General features: G+C 44.0%; 1 protein-coding gene across 1 annotated transcript in view; it reads right to left on the bottom strand.

Annotated features, from left to right (window-relative positions):
• The window catches only part of PRIMA1 (proline rich membrane anchor 1), a 54,877-nt gene that overhangs the window by 25,029 nt on the left and 9,955 nt on the right, over positions 1–19,893 (bottom strand). The window lies entirely within an intron of this gene.

Raw genomic sequence — 19,893 nt, 5'->3', positions numbered from 1 at the left:
GTTTATCAGGGAGCTGCAGCAGTGCCTACCAATCAGTATTGCAGCCGCTATCATTTTAACCTTGGAGCGAGGAAGGGGGATTTGTTTTAAAAGAACAGGAATTTTATTACACTTATTAATTGCTTTTAGAGGACTATAGTTGACAAGCTTCTCTCCTGTTACATCATCTTTGAATTGTAAGTCCAATAGTTAAGAAATGTTAACAAGAAGAAGTGTTAACTTGTGAAAATACAAGCAATTATTATTACATTTTTTCTTACTCGATTTAGGCCTAGACTTGTCTATGTAAGTACTGCTCAAAACAAGCAGTATTTTGCATCAGAAGGAATACTGGTGGCATTTAGTTAAAATACTTTCCGTTAGGGCCATATTCCTTTTCCCATGCTTTGAGGGGACACTTGCTTCCTGAAGGGTGGTGAGCAAGAGACAATGCCATGTGCAGTACCAGTGTACTGCAGGGGGGAAGAGTGCAACACAGTGTGTGCAACCCCATAAACTCCATGAGAAATTGGGTCACTTTAAATGAAGTTTAATAATGAATCAGTCAACAAGACTATCTAAATCTACATGTTCAGTTAAGTAAGGGAGAGAATTAAATATAGCAAAAGGCGCTTTTTTTTTGTGAGTCTAATTATTTGATCCGATATATCCTGTGTTCTGAACTTCCTGTTATACACATCACAAACAGCTGCACAAGTTCAAATATGGCATCACACCTGCATCATTTATTGTGATCTGACATCTCCTGTGCCTCTCGTGTTTGATTAGGAAAAGACATACACATATTCTTCGGTTAACCCTCATTAGGTTAAATCCTGAAGTACACAATTACTGAGAGAAGATTTTTTCCAGTTGCATGATCTATAGAAGAACTAGCAACATTCACTCCGAGAAAGCTGCAGGAGCACCTTAGAAAAAGACTAGGTAAAGAACTGTAAGAAGCAATCAAAATAATAAAGCCAACAGCTTGATAATTTATAGGCAGTTCAGCATTTGGTGCCACATAAGAGGTCCTATCTTTCTCACATGCATCAGCCTTCAACACATGCTATCAGCATGATCATACTCGTCTAGAAAAAATTGTCTTCAATTTATTGTATATTGTATATATATTGACTGTGAGGGTGGGGGTTTTTGTGTTTGTTTGGGGTTTTTTTTCCTACGATAGAGAAAAATAAAGCTGAAAAATTAAGTGATTTGAAGAACTAGTGGTTCCTGGCTCCTCTTTTGACAATGTGTCCACTCCCAGACTATCTCAGCAACTGAATTTCTACTTTATTACTATGTCAGCTGCAGAAGTCAGTTTTCAGTGGGTGATGGAACTATTTATTGTGTTGTGATAAAGCTAATGTTTTTAATATTCTCTGAAAGTTTTCAATATTGTTATTTTCTAAGATTCCAGAACAGAAGGCATTTCAAAGATGACAAAATATTTGCATGAAGGAGCAGGCAGTGTCAGGGCCACCTCTACGCTCCTGGTGTTGTCCTGAAAAACACAAAAGGTTGCAGTGAAATCAAAGAAAACACATCCATCAGCAGATGCCACGTAAAATTAGATGAGATCAGAAAAAAATGGGGCAAGTACATGTATCCTTCGCTAGTCCTTGTTCTTCCTCAAAGGCAGGATCAACCAAACTAGTTGTAAAGCAAAATGAGATGGTGAGACTGGGTTATTCCTCAGCACAACAAATGAGACTGACAAATGGCAGAGACAGGGTATAAAGCAAGGCTTGCCACGTGCCTGCGCACCGTGTGCTCCTTCGCAGCATTTTTACATAGAGAATAAGCAGATATACGTGGGATTGAATAGTGAATATGACTCCTGACAGCCTGTATGTAGTTATTAATGACAGGAAATAAGAATTGCTGATGTGGAGGCAACCCCTAATCCACCTGGCTCAGTTCCCTTCCCCACTGATCCAGACCAGGCACTCAGAAAGAAGCATAAGAAATCACACTGGAAGCTATCAAAGTCAGTTTCTTAGTGGCTGGTGGGTTTATATAGCTTTAAAAATTCTTTTCTATTTCTACCCCAGTGCTAGGTAATCTTGTTTTCCTTAGAAATGTCCACTCTTTTTCCAATAAGCTCCTAGTTGCGTGCTCTTTTCTGCATTTCTCAGTAGGCACTCACATAGCCCTCATTACCGCGGCATCCTTAATGCATTTCTCCTCACAGTTATCCTCTGAGGAAGAGCAGAGCTGCTTTTAATCCCCTTGCACTGATGGGAAACCCAAGCCCGGCCCACACGGATGCCTCTGTGTGCAGCTGGGAAAGTCAGCCGAGAGGGGAACTTCCCAAAAAGCCAGCAAGGTGCCTGGGAAGCGCCGTGTCCTCAGAGAGGTGCCTCTTGGTGAGTTCCACAGTAAGCTCTTGATGTTAGGGAGACGTTGATGTCTCCGTCCCCTTGGGCTGGGGCTCACAGCTCTGTTCCCTGGGGCAGCCCAGGGCTGGGGAGGTTCTTCGTCCTGTGCCTGGGTCCCAGACCCTAGCTCATCACCGGCAGTGTAGAAAGAACAGGTCGCACCCGGGAGGGGCTGAGCCTGCACGTGTCATGCCCTCAATCAGAAATTATCCTGGGGTGAGGACACCTGCAGCACCCTCTTGCAACTGTGCCACTTGACATGGAATAGCAATGCATTTCTTGGGAACTTTCTGGAGGAGCGAAGACATGGGTCCCAAACCCTCCTCTACGGAGAAATTATTACAAAAAAACACCGAGCAGAAGATGTCCCACACTACTGGTAACAATGACAATGTCCAGTTGTTTCATCGTCTTACAAAACCCTTGACAAAATGCAGGAAAACACTTCAATTCTCATGGTCACCTCCTTCTTTGTACCACCTCTTTCAAATCCATTATAAACCCCCAAAACATGTATGGTTTCAGAACCCAATTGTGCCCTTTCCCTTGTCGTGTACAGAAACAGCCAGCCGCGTACTGCCATCATTCACAGCAGTGTATTTGGGGAGTGGAGGACATCCCTGGGCACAAGGAGTCCCTTCGTCATCACCACAGGACTACCAAGAGCTGAGGGCTGGCCAGCCTGGCCATGGTGTTTGCTCCCTTGGCACCCATCACTGGTCTCATGTGAGCAGCTTCAGCTGCTCCCAGCGTGATTGCCTCCTGGTTTGACTCATTCCTGGCTGCTCTTCATTGGTCTCAAAATCAGCTGAATAGAGAAAGTGATTTTCACAGTGCAAAACAACTGGAGGAAAATGTGCTTTTCCTCCTAAGCCCTGAAGTGTCGTTCTGCACATTGAACACACCATTGGGTGGAAAGTGGTAGGAAAGTGGTGACATTTTAAAGAAGATAAGCAGGGTGAGCTAAGCAATCACAGCCCATCATCCTGACAGAAATCCTGCCAAAATAATGAAGATCTCATTCAATTAATATAATATTATAATAAATAATTGATGCTAAACAACATCAATTCTCATGATATGTTTAGGAAAACACATCAAACTAACTACATATTTTCTGAGGAGAGTACTAGTTTGGTAAATAGATGTATTAGATCTGGTCCGATAACTTCAGACTTTGGTTTGACATTTGACTTAATTCCACATGATGTTGGGGTTATAAAACTATAAAGCTACACAGTAAGCGTGGCACACATAAATAGAGTTAAAAGCCAGAGAACTGGGATGTCTCAAAATCTAACTATACATGGAAAGTCACTGCTGAGAGAATTTGTTTTTTAACAATGACTCCCCCCTTCCCCCTAAAATAGGGTGATGGATACTGGTAGAGTTTGTAAATGACTCGGGAATGTACTCCATTACAAGTGGAGACTAAGCATGTTTAGATTAGAAATAGGGTAATTGTTATCATTAAGGGTAATTATCCATTACAATAGTCTACCAGCTCTGGTGGAGTATTTAACTGAAAAATTTTGTTTAAGGTAGACTTTTCATTTTCCTAAAAGAAGTCTAAATTCAGCTAAAGAGACTGGACTCAGAGTAAGAATTAAGTAAAGAAAATGCTCTGTCTCTGGAAAGCCCACATGACCAGAATGCCTTTTTTCTCTTGGCCTTAAAATTTATAAAGTACAAATGTTGGTTAGGTTTACTCTTAGAGGGCCAACACCTTCTCCTATCCCCAGCAGTACCAGGCCTAAATAAATACAATGAATAAACAGACCCATTGCAGATCTGCAGTGGGTGGCTAGATCCAACTTAGTGAAAACAAATTAATGAAAAAGTACTTTTAGAGCAAAGGCATCCTGCAAACTATTTCAGCACCACAAAAATCTTACACACTTGCTTTCTTTGACTAAATTTGTTTTGAAGGCTCAGCATAAAGACACAGCTCCAGTTCTAATGTTAGCAGGTATTTGTACACACATGGCTCTAGCCAGAAATGTGCATACCGGGAAAGATTAGCTCAGCTACAGAGGGTTTCCCTCAATGTCCAGGCACAAAAATAGAGGTTGTGTCACTGGAAAGGAAGTTTCCATAAAATTACAAAGAAGTCTCTGATTTCTTTTTAGCAAATCTCAGAGTGGGTCACTCTCAAAATTGTCCTGAGCTACTAAAACCAGAAAACAGTGATGAAGCTGTCTTAATCTTCTGGATTAAGCATTACATCGTTTTGTGTATGTTATAAAAGCCACACATACTTGTACTGCCTGCGGCAGTATACAGAAACGGGACTTGGAATCCTTGGATATGCCCTCAGGTTTTCTTTAGTGGACAAGGCTGTACTTTATAAAGCTCAGATTTTGGAAATCTAGTACTCCTGTCATTTATTTTGATTAGGATTATTACTTTCCATTGCAATATGGGTTGCAGGCTAATGGCTCTTCACATGGGAATGCTGGGACATTAGCAAGTAAGACCACCAAGTCTGTCAGGAGAGAGTAAGTGCTCCATCAAGGGGGTTACGCTGGGCTGAGTGGGTGCCTGTGTGCAGCCCTCAGCAGCGATGCCGAGGCAGGGAGCTTGCATCAGGGCATCTCTTTCCATTGGCCCTCGCCCACTGGCCAGCCCAACAAAGCAAAGCAAAGCAAAGCAAAGCAAAGCAAAGCAAAGCAAAGCAAAGCAAAGCAAAACAAAACACAAACCCAAACCAAACACAGGGCTGAGCTGATGAGTGTGCACTGATGCGATGTGGAGGGGTGACAGTGACCACCCTCACCTCTCTACGACAGTAACTTCATGCCTAAAAAAGGAAGAGTGCTTTCAAGATAAATCAAAACTGATTACTGTTTTTCGTCCTGCTTTTATTCCTGTTCTTGCAGAAAGGTCAAGAGTGCTGGCGTAATCATCTTTATCAGACATCTGCCCGTTTTTAATAGTGTACACTCACAACAGGCTAAACCCTGCCATCTCTATGCCTGCAGCACTCCTCTTGCTATTGTAGGATTGCCTGAATCAGCCATGCACTTTTAATTAGCATGCTAGGAAGCGAGACTGGATTTTATTTTGAAGGCAGGATCATATTCTGAGGGCCTCAAGTGTTTTATCAGTCTTGGTTGGAACTTAAAAAGGAATTGGACATGCAGGCAATGTGTTTCTAGCAACCTCTATGTATGTCACATACTTTAGAGACCTGTTGATCTGCTGGCTAAGGCAGGGTTTGGGGTTCTAGTCTCATGTTCATTCTTATTTGCCTTATTATTTCAATATATTTACATAATTTGCATGTTGGCATCTCCATTTGCAAGACAGAGAGAAGCCACTAGTGCCTACAGCCATTATCACACTGGAATGCAGGAACAAACCCAGAAAACGTGGAAAGGTTTAGATGTGATTTCAGATGTCAAGGTATACGAAAAGACTCCCAGGACACTCCATGCCCAGTTAAATATGGAGAGGGATTTTGAATCTATTGCAGTCTGGGTCTCGTCACATCAAGGTGTCTCATCCAATCCCCTGTGGAATAGAGTTCAATGAACCCCCTTAGTAATGTGAAATAACTTGGGTTGTGGGAGGAGAAACCTTACAGAGGAACAGTTACACACACACAGACACCAAGGCTCAAACACTAACTCTATAAGCATTGTATTGTGCAAAAGATGAGAAATAAGGAGAGCCTCCATCACATGCTCACATCTTTTCTGAGAAAGCTGATTTCAGTGCTGAGCCTGAGGTCACTTGTCTACTTTCATGTAAGGCCCTTCACTCCCCCCAGCAGTGTAAATTCACCCCAAAGTGAGTGCTCATTAACTTAATGCTGATTAACTTAACTGTACATCAGAATGAAGCCTTAGGCAGCTAATTAAAAAAGGCCAAGAGCTCAAGTGATGTAAACTGGTAGAAGTCCACCCACTCGTGAGACTGGAGACAGCTGAGGACCTTGTCCCAGCATCTGCATGATGACAGTCATAAGCGCTGCTCCAAATTTTGCTGAAGGTCAGGAGCTCAGTCCCCAGAGCCCTGGAGGCTGTGGGCTCCCCGGGTGCAGTTTTGTTACCTAACCCGGGGTGACGTGGAGAGATCTGTGAGTCAGTGTCCGCTCAAGCGTCCCCTCTTTGTTTGCTGTATTTCGTCACGTAGGAACCGCTACAGATGTGTTTGGGTAATCCACGTGGTAGGAACATGCTGTGTGTACCCAGGGCTGCTAACAGCGAGAGGCAGCCAGCACAGGAAAAACAAATCCTTCAAAAGAGCCTTCTAATGAAGTTTGTGGTACTGCTAGACCTTGATACAAATATAGATCTTCAGCTGTTATTCTAAAAGGCATTTCAGGAACAGGCAAAGTATATGTTCCCTTCGAACCATATACATCAGCACTCTTGGATTTGAGGGGAAAATTTTTGTGCGAGGACAGAGGACCTGGATATAGGGGGGGTCTTGGTGCCTCCTTCCAGGGCAGAAAGCCACGCGTGCGTGCATGCCATGCAGTGGCTCCTCCGCTCGCCCCAGCCTCACGTTTCGCCCCGACACGCAGGCCCTGGGGCTTGTGTGTGGCCAGAGGGAAACCTCAGCTCTTGTTCTCATCGCAACCACAGCTGCCCACAGAAGGCAATGCTCAGGCTGGTGATCAGTAGAAAGACAGGCTCACAGAAGGAAGGATTGCCATTTTCCACTGACAGGTGAAGAGGAGGCTTGTCTAACTGTGTCAGGTTTCTGTGTGCTGTGAGAGGAGCTCCCTGGTGTTTGTGTATATATATATATATACACACACAATATATATGCATACATATATGTATATACATATATGCATACACATATGCATGTATATTTATGTGTATAAACACACATATATATGTGCAAAGGATATATATGATATATATTTTTAATGTATGTATATAAAGGGGTATACATATGCATCCATGTAAATGAAACTGCTGCCAATAATTTTGTTAAATGTGTTTGCATTCTGAGTGGCTCCTCAGGATTAATTAGTAAGTGTTGGTGACAGAATATGTGAGAAACTCTACCAACTCCTTTTTTACTTCTCCCTCTTCCCTGCACTTGAGATTCCTTACATCGGCTGAACATGTAAAGGCAAACATCCACATTTGGGGCACCTCTGTATGTGTCTGAAATGATTCATTTTGAAGATACGGGAGCTAGAAGATATGAATGGTTGCACTTTGCTGTCTCCCTGGCAGGTCCAAAAATCACCTCATCAACCTCCCTTCAGACAACGCACCCAGCCACGCTTCAGCTGCTGAAAAGGAGATGCAGGAGCACATCACATCAAATGCCAAAGGCCATGCCGGTATCAACGTGAGGCCCAGGGCTGGGTCAGCCCCGCTCCCCAACTGGCTGGCCGTGGCCCTGGAGGCAGCCCACAAGAGGCCATAATCCTCCTCTGCGCTGCCTCCAGACCACACAGCAAATGCAGAGCAAAGACTGTGAGCAGACTCAGGGAGGGGAAGGTAGAGGCATTCCCGGATTTCAGCTATGGGGGATCCTAGACGGGAGGAGTCCGAGCAGGTCCAGCCTCAACCGCATGAGCTGGTGGTGGCACCAGGCGCCACTGCCAGCGACGTGTACACACAATTAAACCTTGAAGAAAGATAAACTGGATTTGGCCACAACTGCAATGGGGCAACTTCTTTGCCCCGTGGTAAGCCATGGTCATAACCAAACCCACCTAGCTGCTGGCTGGAGGGCTTCGGGCACAGACTGCCCCCCTCCTGGCAACCCAATGGCAGCTACACTCTCGGCCCCCTAGCAGGTATGAAATGACGTAGAGGAGATACTGGGAGCAGACCACCTTAGAGGAGCAAGACGGTATCACATGCACTGCCGTATGCTTGCACATATTTGCCCAGAAAAGTTGTGGATGCCCCATCCTTGGAAGTGTTCAAAGCTAGGTTGGATGGGGCTTTCAGCAACCTGATCTAGTGAGAGATGTCCCTGCCCCTGGCAGGGGGGTGGAGTAGATGAGCTTTAAATGTCCCTTCCAACCCAAACCATTCTGTGATTCTATGATATTTAAATGTCCAACAGGGAGGTGCTTTGGCATTGCAGCTTCTGGGCACAACGGTTGGGACGTGGCCCCAGCCCTGCTGCTGCTTTGTCCTTGCTTCCTCCCCATAGAAGCACAAACAAAGCAAGCTCCAAAGGAGAGCTCCAAATGCTAAAGCAGTGTCGAGTGGATTAAATCCAGCAAATACAATAAAATATGAGACTCCGACAGCACTGTGGCTTCCCAGGGCTGTTCTGCTCTAAGCGATGGACATACTGTTACCTGTTGGGAGGGAAAAGGGTGCAGGATGGGCAGCACAGAAAGCCAGATCTATTAACAGCCATCATTAACTTAAGGGACCGGGCCAACACAGCAGGAATGTAAAGCAGGAATGGATGACAGCTTCAGTAACAGATGAAGTCCACTTGGAGCGAGTTCACCTCCAGTAAATCCAAACATGATGGAAAGGATTTGGATTACCACGGTTCTCAAAGAGCAGGGACCCAGAAAGCTGCTTTCCTGGACCTGTTCCCTGAGAACCTGCTACAAAGAATCTGTACAGGAGGAGCCAGCGAGGAAAGACCAAAGAACTGTTATAGATCAGCAATATCCTATCCCACCACCCTCACCTCTGGAGCATGGCTGTAACTGTACACAATGTGCAATAGACTGGCTTAAAGAAAATAAGAATCCCCTAATTTTGGAGCAAATTTTGATCCAGAAAAAAAAAAATCTATGTGGGTTTTCTTTCATTTTTTTACTTCCTTACACATCTGCACCCTTCCTGTTGCTTGTAAACTTAGGGCCATTTCCAGAGCGCCATGAGCTAGTCGGGTAAACAACTACTACCAGGCAATAGTGGTGTGCTCAGCAGAAAGCCTGTCCTGATTTACTGTCTCCCTGGAGTAGCTAGATTAATAATACTGGTAGAAATCAGCTATTCCTGTAGCAGATGATACTTCTATTTATCACATTATGTTGCAGACAAGTTTATATCATGCAGCTGCTCTGTGCATATGTTCCTACTACAATTTTAAGGGGGATACTGCAATCACTACGCAGTGGGAACTTCTGCTATAATAAAAACATGTGTGGGATGATGCCGGAGAAATTCCCTCCCCCGCAGCTTTTACATTGTAGACGCTGTTATTCTACACTCTCGGTTCCCTCATCTCCTTAGTTTTCTCCCCCTTTCTAAAAATACTTCCCTTCTGAAACAAGAAACATGCTCAGTTTTGTGCTTAGTTTTGGAGACTGGAGTTTGCAGGAGGTGGAGGAAAGGGGCAGTTCTGCAGGAGTTTTCTGAAGGTCATGGACGATAGAAGAGTGCGTAGCTCATTGCAAGAAATAGGACTGGAACCGCCAGTGAAAAAAAACGAGCCTGGATACAGCCAGTGAAAAAGAGAGGAGCTGGGTGGGGGAGTTTTAAGTGTGGTGCTTAAGATCTAAGCTTTAGACGTTATTGAACCTGCATGCATTTAGGTTTGGGTTTTGCAGTGGATTTCACTAAAGCCTCATGTTGCTCTGTTGTCTTGGTAGGTCTCGTGCAACTGCTTTTCCCTGGCAGATTTGAGAGTCCTTTAGATAACGAACTTATCATTAGGACCAAAATAAAAATAATAGCAGATGAAAGTATCGGTCACCCAGGCAAAAGTGAAGCACATTGTGAGGAAATGGCTTGCACAAAGTCACCGCAGCTCAGTGAAAAAGCCAGGAAACAAAATGTCTTTTGACTCCCAGCCAGTCGCACCCTCTGGATCATGTTGCCTCCTCCTTGAGAGTAGACGCAAACACTGGATTTGGCCATAACTACATTACAGGGGTGGAAGCAGCAAACTCCCTTGTTGACTTTCCGGGCAGGTGCCAGATCTCTGCCCCAAGCCTGCCCTGGACCTCTGTGCGGCCGAGACCTATGGGCAGAAACGAGGTGAGATCCCATAAGGTGCCCAGGAAGGGCTGATGCTAAGCTTGTGGGATAACTTCTATTGGTTTTGCATGGCTGCAGAGGAAAACTAGTATTTCAGTTCAGAGTCCTACATTCTTATGGAAAGATGATGATGCATACAGCAGAGCAGTCAAAGGACTATCAAAAAAGGTAGGGAGGCAAAGTCTGTTCTCCAAGTGATCGACACGCTGAGGGCCAGATCTGCCAGCCTTAACCTTATTTAGATTGTTGATGAAGCTCACGGGACCTGCCAGAACTGAGGTACGACCCCACAAATAGGAGCAAAACATGGTTTCAGCTGCCAAGGTCTTTTGGAGGAGAGTGGGGTTAGCGAGCACAGAGGGATAGTCTGTTCTCTAAAGCATGATCTGGAGAAGTGGTAGCATTTAAAGGCCTTGTGGAAAAAAGGCTTTTAAGGAGATTACATCATAGCTAGTTTCTGTGTTAACACTCGGCTCTGGCATTTATCTTTACAATGGATGCTCACGTCAGCCACTGCCCTCTGCTCTGACTTTGTCACATGTTTTTCTAACCAGCAGTCTCCCGATGAGATGCCGTTTCTCCCTCACCATCTGATTCTCCCTCAGCAAAAAGGACTGAATTGTTTTTACCCTGATTAAATCACACACTATCGGTTTCTGTCCCAAGCAAATGAGAACTGAAGCCTGTGCCTTGCAAGGCAGCCTCCTCCTCGCAGCAACGTGGTCATTCTGGAGGGCCTCGTGGGCACCGTCACATTTCCCTGCTCTCCACAACCTGGATCAGCACCAAGCTGGGCAGCACCGAGATAGTCCTAGTGACACCCCCAGATAGTCCTAACTGCTGCCTCCCCATGAAAGCCGTCACTCAGGCGGATCCTGCCATACTCGGTGGCCTGCTTTCTGAAACGCAGGAGTCATCGGTCAGATTAGTGGGTATCTGGTGCCTCTAAGAAACAGGTCACAAGTGCCTGAAAATCTGCTGTTAAATTAGTAGCCTGGAATTTATTTTAGAAGGTAACCTGATTTCCAGAGGTTCTGAGCACTCAAAAAGCCAGGATGCTCTAACTTGGGTAGGTAGCTATATAACCTTAAGTTTAATCTTCTGAGTTTTATCACACAGGCTTTAACCTCTGTTTACTTAGGCAGAGTGTCACTGTGGGTAGAAGACAGAAATTCCTCTCAGCTTTCCAAGCTGTTGGCAAGATGTAGCGATAAAAAGTGCAACATAAGGCTGCATGTCAGCACTGTTGTTATTCCTTTCCCAATTCTCTAATAGGGTAAATACGTACATTTTTAAGTACTTCATCTATATTTCTACAAGATCTAGCTGTATTTCCCTGACCTTCCCCTCAACTACCTATTCAAGCAAACACAGCAGCGAGGCCATGGTCTATGGCAGAACAACAGCAGCACAGCACTGACCTGGGGACAGTAATTCTCAGTTCTTTTGAACAGAGGCACCACTGAGAGGCACAGAGATGTGCCAGCACAGTACCATCCACTTCATAGCACAAATACACAGTCTGGCTCTCCAGCAGCGAGCAACGCACACAGAGAGCACCGGCTATCCTTCAGTGGGGAAAAATCAGTGCTGAGGATCATCTGCTTGCCCCAGCAAACTGTGGGACCTCGTCACATTATGGCAGTGAAAAGAGAATCCTGGAGAAAAGAGGCCTGAAAACACTGAACCTTCATGCTAAGTCTGCCTTTGCCATTTCGGCACTCTGATACCTGAAAGCGTATTAGCATCAGTATTCATCAAGCACACACAGAGGCACACATACATACATAGAGATATCTATATATGTCCCTCCCTCATTCTGCTTTGGCTGGCACAGATTTCCTAGAGAGGATCTAAAAATGAGTAAGATACTCATGAGTGAACTCCCAACGTGTTTTAAGAATGAACTTAACACCTGTAACAGGCTGTAATCAGCCTTGCAGACCAAGCGAGTACTGCAGCCCATCCCCTGCCAGTGTGTCCCAGGTATGCCTGTCCTGTGGCCGCTTCTTCGAGGAGCTGGTCGGCCACCCCAATGTGCGAGGCTCTGGTTTCCTCACTGCGTCTCATAACAAGGTTGAAGAAAATCAGAAGCTTCTGTTCTGGCATTTGCTGTGGCAGGCCTCCTGCCTGCTGAGACTCGCAGAGCTCGGTACAGGTGTGAGCAACTTTAACATGGGCAGGAGAAGGTTTGCTGCTATGAATCAAATACATGGAGATTTCTTCAAGCTTCTTGGGAAAAGGGCTACCTTTGCTTGTAGGCTTGCGGCACTGGGCCCTGAGGCATTTGACATCAGACAAAAGTAGGGACCAGTGAAAGAAGTAAAGGGTCACTTCCAAAGTGGAATTCACCGGGGACAGGAGATGCATTTTCCCACAGCTTTCCTCCTCCATCACATAGCCAATATCACCTCCCATATCCACCACAGTAAGACAGGTATGAAGAGAAATGACTCTTCTGGACAGTTGTCTCCCCCAGTCAACCTGGCTTGCTTTCAGGCTGTTTCAGAGGATGTTTTGGGGCAGAAGATGGGCTTGTGACCAGCTACCAGGTATTTCAGGGAGAGACAGGCTCCTGCATGGGGCGGTGCAGCTGCAGAGGGCATCTCATGAAGAAGTGACTGCCAAGGAGCAAAGACATGAGTAGAAAATTAGCCTCACCCTCCTGGCATTCTCCCTCGTGACCTGCTGGCCACACTCGCCTCAGATCAACAGCGAGGAAATACTTAGTAAATAGCACATAGAAGGCATCTGTCCTCTCCAAAATAAGGTGGAATGGGCCATGGCTTAGGACACTTGCTGGGAGTTAAGTGGTTTAGAGAGCTCATTCAGCACTTATCTGCGTTTTTAGGTGATGAAAGCCCTTAAAAAGCTAGCCCTTGCTTTTACGGAGCCACAGGCACCCTTGGATGAAATCCATGACCCAAGAGGTGCTGTGAAGGCAGGTACAGCTGAGCCCCTTAAGGTACTGTGGTAGTGGCACCCGTATGGACACTGTAAGTACATACAATCATAGCCCTTCCAGGCTGTTAATTCCCACATCTGCCGATACACGCTCCTGTGTCAGGGTTTTGCTGAAGCCGTATCATCACTGACAGAGGAGAAATAAGACCTGACACGGTGCTGTTTTGCACCATGGGTTCTTGTCCAGCCCCTCAGGCTGCCTCTTTTCTTTCATTACCGTGGGGTGGTGGCATGGCCATAGGCTCTGCCTCTTGCTCCCAGCATGGTGAACACCTCGTCCTCCTTGCTGCACGGTGGTGCAGCCTCCTCTTCAATGGGTGGTAGGACAGGACCTAGCTGATCAATTCCATAGCAATTACTGTTCACTCTTCAGCCTAAAAATAATAATAATCTTCAGTGCTTGAGGTCCAGTAGTCTCAAATCCAAAGTTTATGGAGGTGAAAAAAAATCTCCATTTCAGATATGATAACTCTGAGTGGCTGATAGTGTAGCTGACTTTCTTGGGACCTCTCAGCAGGCTGGTGGCAGAGGGAGAAGCAGCACCCTGGACTCTCTTTCCACCGTTCCCCGCAGGGTGCGCAGGACACCGCCTTTGCAGGAGTCACAGTACATCACTGTCGAGTCTTCTGAGAGCTTATCCACCTTTCAGCTCTAGCAGTGAACCCTCAGGCCTTCAAGGGAGGGATGATATAGGCTGAAATTCAAACAGCTGAAATATGATTTCAGAAGTCTAAGCTCCTACATTGATGACCAGTCTTTCGCCACCAAATGACTAACAAGATACCTCAGGGCTGGCAGATTCAATTCCACAGAAAGATGACAGATTTTCTTGGTATAATGTTTTATATATAGATCAAATTAAGGTCCAAATCTGCACAACTTCTTCAGGCTGAACAGTATTCACATGAGTGGTGCCATCAACGTCACAGGCTATGAAATGTGAGTAAAATTCAGTGCTACTGGTATGATTAAGATGATATCTCTTAGATCCTTAGGGCCTTTTCAAAGAGCTCAGGAACCTCCAGATAACAGCAAAGATTGGACAAGCCTCACATCTTAGAGCTGAAACTTTCTCAAAATTAGTGCCTTCAGGGAAGGCAGATACAAAACTAGCTTCAGCCAACTGCAGACTGAATTTCCTGACACAGATTGTGGAATACTGGGAATATTTTCCGAATGTGTTAGTAGCAGCAGTTTCTAAGGCACTGTCTTGTGTCCATTTCTGAAACATTAATGGTTTGCCTGTTGGGCATTCAGACACTATATGGAGAAAGTGACTACAATAGACATATAATTTAGATTGGTAAGTATAGACGGCTTTAAAGAGTTCACTTTACAAAGAAAGCCATATTGCAAGTCATATGTCTGAGTTTTAGGGAACAGCCGGCTGACTATGTAGCAGATACTTCTGTTAGTGTATAGCATCTATATAAACATAATCCTCCTGTTTGATATTAAATAGTTTATTCGTTGTACCAATTCAGTGGCTCAGTTATTGCTGGAAGTAAGGGCCACAGCTATCACTTAAAAATGTCCCTGAGGAGACCAATTAATAATTCCCATACCTAGTACACTCAAGTTCCTTTTCCAAAATGTATTCAGGTTCAACTTAAGGGAAGCAAAATTCATGACCCACCCAGAGTAAAATGGAACTGAAGTGTGAAATGCCTTCCAAACCAGGGGTTTAATTCTAGTAAAAATAAAATTACATCTATCAACTGATAAATTTTCATGCAGTTTCCATAAAATATAGAATACTTAAAATGACAATTCATCACATTAACAGATCAAATCATTTCACCATACCAAATGCCCAACATGAAGTCCTCAGTCACCACTCAGAGTATATTTGTAACTCTCTGAAAGCTAAAAGACAAGGCACAGGCCACCTTACAGTCGCAAAAGCTAGCAAATTGGTTGCTATCATCTGCACTTCCCTCAGGCTTTACACAGAAGTCTGAACCTGCACAGGTAGGTGAGCTTTTGCAGAGATGCTGCTCACCATCACTCCCTACTGAAGCCTACAGCAGTAGGCAGCCAGTGCTGCAGAATGATGCCCGGTACAGCTGAGGTAGAGCACCTGCAGCTTGCCAAATCAAACCAAGGGTTAAACAAAACCCTCCCTTTGCTCCACTGGTAGTCATTTCCTTTGATAGTGGCTATGAAATAAGATTATGCACTGCTTCTAAAAGGAAATGAAAATGTCCAGGGATGATTCAATAGAATCTGCTCCACTGGTGAAAGTCCAGTTTAATAGCAGCAGTGCTCCTGGTAAAAGTCCTGTTTAATAGCAGCATTTGTCAAGGAACAGATTTTTGTGTAAAATATTTCTAACCAATGAACTGATGAAATATCAGCTCCATTTAAAAGACACTTCAAAATTATAAAACTATTAATTTTAATAACAATTAGGAATTCACAATTTGCTACTATATATATGTGGTTATAATGTGAAATGATTTAATAGTGGAAGTGTTAAACTAACTTGCATAATTATTATGACAGTTTTGGGCAGTGGCATCAGTTATTAACCTATGTTTGTACTATATTAATGGACACTATGTACTCATTTTGGGATAACACCCTAAATGTGCAGACTGCTGCTTCCTTGATCTGCTACATTGACTTAGAAATTACCCGTAAGTTGCAATTACACAGGCAGTCCAACACCTTTATATCATGTTTACAACAAAGACAATGCACAAAACCATTCCAAGAACATAGATTTCTGTGGGTCTGCTTTACCAAGGTCAGTTGCTTAGCCCTCCCTGTTAGAACAGCTTACTTCTGACTTGCTGAGATGAGGCACTACTTCTTCTGCCATGGACAGGGGAACCTACAACTACTTGTAAATCAGCAGCCTCTGACTCAACAGTAACTTCACTAAAGATTTGTTATCTTCTTAACCAAATGGACTGCCATCCACACAGGGAATTAATGTCTTCAGCTTAGCCAACTCCTTCTGCTTAAAAAAAAAAAATCAAGCTGTTGGAGTATGCATCTCAGAGTAGAAATTGCAGAATCAGTTTAATATCTGATGCTTCTTTTTTCAAAATCAGACAATGCTTTTAATCTATAGATAACAGAACTCCCACTGATTCCCGCACTGCAAAATCTGGCCTGAGGCTCTTACTTTTAAATACTTCAAAATGTATGAACGAGTGCATTTTCAAGAGAGTGGATTTTTCCATAATATGGATTTATTACTGCATGAAAAATTCAAAACAAATCTGCAAGGTCCCAGAGCAGGGGGAAGATTCATCACTTGCCTAAATAAAAATTAGACTTGACAAAACATTTCAGAATTTATTGTGGTGAAAAACTCTGAATTGGGAAAGCAATGGAAGCTGTGATTGACAGTCTGATCTAACCAGTGTTTTACAAAGATAGACAGAGAGTTTACGACAGCTTAATATGAGGAGATATTAGGTGCACGAGCGATAGCAGAATCCTATCATGAAAGTATTAGCATGAACCTTTCCAGTCTTACGGGCTTTCTAGTCACTAACCCAACTCTTCAGACTTACTATAACATCCCGGATGTCCAAGCTATTTCAAACTTCATATTTGATTGCTGCTTGAGATATCTCCTCACCCTAAATAATCTTCTCATTTTGACTGGGAGGTGAGGACTTCTAACTTTTATTCTTATGCCAGAAATAACTGTGCTAAATGCAAAAACATTTAGGATTTTTAAGTCTTTATGTCTTTAGTGATAAAATCAGAAGTGGCTGCAGTTTGTGGTAGGAAATCTAATTATTGCATTTCTGATTTAGGTGGGTGAACTCTGCCCAAATCCCATCTTGGATGCTTAATGATTTGGTTCACTGTGCTAACAGAGAAGGTAGTGTCTGTGATGTGAAAACAACGCGATGGGGAACTGGACTAGACTCTGCATGTGCCATCATCCATGACTCCAGGCTGCAGGGCTGGATTTCAATTTAGATTTGAAAGCCTCAAAATCCTACTGCCAGTTCTTAGAGTCACAATCCTTCAGTAAAATGAAAGTGTATGTGGGAGAAGACAAGAACTGAATTTTGGTTTTGCTTTGTAAATTACAAACAATGCTCTCACACAAGACTGTAATTCACAGTATGACAGCTGTGTTACCAAAACTGAAAGGGCTTCCCTGTTTCAGCATTCTGCTTGCATTTAAAAAAATCACTGTCTAGACCAGACTTGTGGTAAAACAATATTCTCTCACAGTAGCTGTCATTACCATAAATGTCTTGGTGTAGCAGGCAATATGCCCCCTGCCATTTTGGTGCTACTATACTTCTCTTTCATTACCCTTCGGTGTTGGTAGTCGCTATGTTGTATGAAGTATAGAAGAAAACATCTTCCCCATATCATCAAACAAAACCATCCCCATCTGTTTGCTAGCAATTCCTTTGGGCATCAGCACTTGGGAGAAGTTAATCCAAGACTCGTCGAGTGTGCCCAAATATCTCAAAACTACTCACAACCGGTCCTTCTGGCAGAAGGGTGGTAGGTAAATGCTGGTGCTGCCAGCTGAGCCCTTAGGGTCAGAATTGCACTTGCAGCGGCTGTTTAGAAAGGTGCAAAGCACTCACAAGACAAAAGGCCTTCCCAAAGGGGAACTTAAGGTCAGAGCTCTTTGAGACGCTCAACTCATATTGCAGCAGCTACACCAGACTGCCTGCAGCAAATTCTTTGGCACCTCATGTTTTAAAACATGTGGTGGCCTCCAGGAGGATTTCAATTCAGTTTGCAATCACAACCTCCCCTCAACTCCTGGGGGACAATCATAGACCTCTGCCAAGGACAAAAGTCCTTTTGGCACTGTGTAGGCAAGCGCATCAACATCTGTACCCATGCAGTACAAGAAGTGATGTGGTAAGCATCAGGACCATGCTCAGCTCTCCTGTTTGAATGGCCATGTGGAGACAGTGCTCGGCATGCGGCTCAGACTCCACGCTGTCCATTCTACCACCAGGATTTAGGTCATAGAAAAGCCTAAGGAAAAAACGTTTCTTATTCTTTTATGTCCCAGAGCCATACGTTTTTTAATTCTATAAGAAGCTCCTGCTGTGAAAGGCTATGTTGTTAACTGTCAGCAAGCCAAATCTGCAAATTTTACTTGCTTTAAAACCTACTCAAAGTTTAAGAAGTTCCAGAGCATTCCTGTACTTCAGATTCCTGCCTATATGCACACATTATGACCATCTGTCCTAAAAGATCCAAATGTCCTTAGCTTTCCTATTTGCAGTGAAGGGATGCTGCACACTTTCTGAAATTAAGCTATACATCTGTGCTGATATAGTTGCCAAAAAGTTGCACCCTTCCTGCAGTTGGTCATTTTTATTTTGGCTTTTTCACCAGCCCAAATAATTAGTTAATTAGATGCACTATCTCCAAAGATAAAGGAAAAGATTTCACCTTGAAAAACAAAACCATACAATTACAGCCTGGAGATTAGAATCCTCTGCAGTGATGTCATTCACTTTGGCTTTGCACTGACTTGATTGTGCTTTATCTCAACTGATAGATCAGGGCAAACTTTCACTGAGGTCAGGAGCTGTAAAGGCTTCACTATGTACCTATGTGCAAGTGTCCAACAAGTCAGAGGTTGGTTCATGTATCCAGACTCAGCTGCACTAGTACAGCTTGTAACAATCTCAGATAAAAACTTTTATTTAAGTTTCCTCCTCTAAATTTTGACTGAAGCAATGTTTGACTGGACACTTCCATCATCCAGAGAAGGGATGGCAGTACCATGGACTTCTCACCCAACGTGGGAGATGGGTAGAGCAAGTAGGAGTTCATGCTGAACATCCTTTCTCTTCCTTGTACCATTTTGAAGAAGTCACTTCTGAAATGTTTTTTCCTCAAACGTTACACAGGTTAAAACTGGTACTGACTGCAGTGTATGTCTAGCTTTAACCCTTTCCTGTTTTGAAAGCCTAGCTTCTACTTCCAAAGTTCTTTCTTCTTTGCAATGCCCCTGGAGAAACCTGTGTGCACACAACGTGTTCAAGAATTGACAACAGCAGTATTTTAGATTTTGAAGGGTCAACATCATTTGAACTAGCTTAATCTCACAGGTCTGTGAGGCTGAGTTAGAAGTGCTGCCTAAACAAGTACTCCATCCACCTTGCTTTAGTCCTGGCTGAAATCCAGAGACAAGGAGGAAAGCAGATGAGGGGAAAAAAAGAAACAGTTAATTAAAGGCCAGGTTCTGAGCATCTCTGTCTCCTTCAGGTCATTACAGCCACATCTAGGGAACACACTCAATTTCATTGAAAGTTCCTCCTTTCTTTGCTGTCAGCATCTAAGCTTAGTTGGCCTTAGGCCCCTGAAAGCCTCATGAGCTTTCCCTTCATTTCATCAACGAGCAGTTTTCTAGGCACAGGTTAAAGAGCAGGCTGCTGCTTGCGTAAGGAGAGTTACTGCGGAAGCATCAATATGCCAGACCATCTGGAGGAACCGCAACTGGCTCATCGACCATGTCTCCTGACAGTCCCCACCATCCTAGTTACTTCCAATACAGGCTGAAGCCCCTCTCCTTGAAGACCCTCAGTAAGGTACACAACTATACTGAACAAGACAGCAGTATCTCAGTGGGACACCAACAAACTGCATCTGGAATGAAGCTCGGGAAACTCAAACCTGAA

Source organism: Buteo buteo, chromosome 6 (genome assembly GCF_964188355.1).
Source record: "Buteo buteo chromosome 6, bButBut1.hap1.1, whole genome shotgun sequence".
NCBI lineage: Eukaryota > Metazoa > Chordata > Aves > Accipitriformes > Accipitridae > Buteo > Buteo buteo.
Note: the sequence above shows the minus strand (reverse complement) of the source record. Positions and strands in the feature narration are given on the sequence as shown.